The sequence below is a fragment of the Condylura cristata genome, unplaced genomic scaffold (genome assembly GCF_000260355.1).
Source record: "Condylura cristata isolate star-nosed mole 26May11 unplaced genomic scaffold, ConCri1.0 scaffold00018, whole genome shotgun sequence".
NCBI classification, from domain to species: domain Eukaryota; kingdom Metazoa; phylum Chordata; class Mammalia; order Eulipotyphla; family Talpidae; genus Condylura; species Condylura cristata.
In genome coordinates, this window is record NW_004567119.1 from 30,010,286 (window position 1) to 30,011,385 (window position 1,100).

Consider the following 1,100-nt stretch of genomic DNA (forward strand, 5'->3'; position numbering starts at 1 on the left):
CAGCACCCATGGCTCATTCTTTGTTTCCACACAACAGTGTGCATATAATTCTGTGGGGGGAGGTGGGGAGGTCTGTCCAGGCAAAGGACCCAACATTAACTATCTTAATTGTAACTTTAAGTAACATTTTGCTACTTGGCATGGATTACAAGATATTTACAATAGAATATCATCAATTTCTTAATGCATCTTTTAGGTTATTGCTGTTATGACACTTTTTATATGTTATAATGTCCAAATACAACTACTATTATTATTTTCAATTAAAACATGTCAGATCAAATTGGAAGATGAAAATCAGTTTTTTTTTTTTTGCCTACATGTACTCCTTCTCCAATTTTTATTTAATCTCAGTCTGACCTATAAATAAACTTTCTTTCTTCCTCAGTAACTTTTTTTTAAGATTTATTTATTTATGCATATAGAATTGGGGTGCAAGCCAGAGGTTCAGGGGCGGTGAAAGCTTCACTAGAGACAAAGTGGGTAGCAGAGTAGGCAGATCGAGGAACTACACTGCTGAGGGGAGCAGCGGGCGGGTCAGGAGAGGTCTGTGGCGCCATGTGGGTCACCTCCAGGCTGGGGATAGATCTAGCACTGAAGTGACTGTGGCCAGCTTGCAGTGCTGTGTCCTAACCCATTGCTCCAACATTCAGGGCCCTGTCAGTAACTTTTTTTCTCATCTCTCTTACAGGACAAATCTGCTGGACATAAGTTTTCTCATTTTACTTTCTCTCCCACAATAAGTTGGTCTTTTTTCACCTTCACTTTTTATGAATATGAATTCTAATGTTTTTTCAACACTATATTTCCTTAGGTTGTCTAATTGCTTTTACAGTTTCTGATAAGCCCAGTGTGGATATTATCAGTAGTCTTCTGAAGGAAAAGGCTCTTAGCCTTGGCATCTCAAAATATTTCACTTTGGTTGTGGTTTCTGCAGTTTGTGTATTTTTACACATAGAATTTTTGAGATTTGTTCAGCTTGATATTCTCTGAGGATCTTGAATCTGTGGAATTTTCTCTGCTACTAGTTTATATAAATACCATTTCCCCATTGCCTGTTTCTTCTTCTGAAGTTCTGGTTATATCTCTATGACATCCTT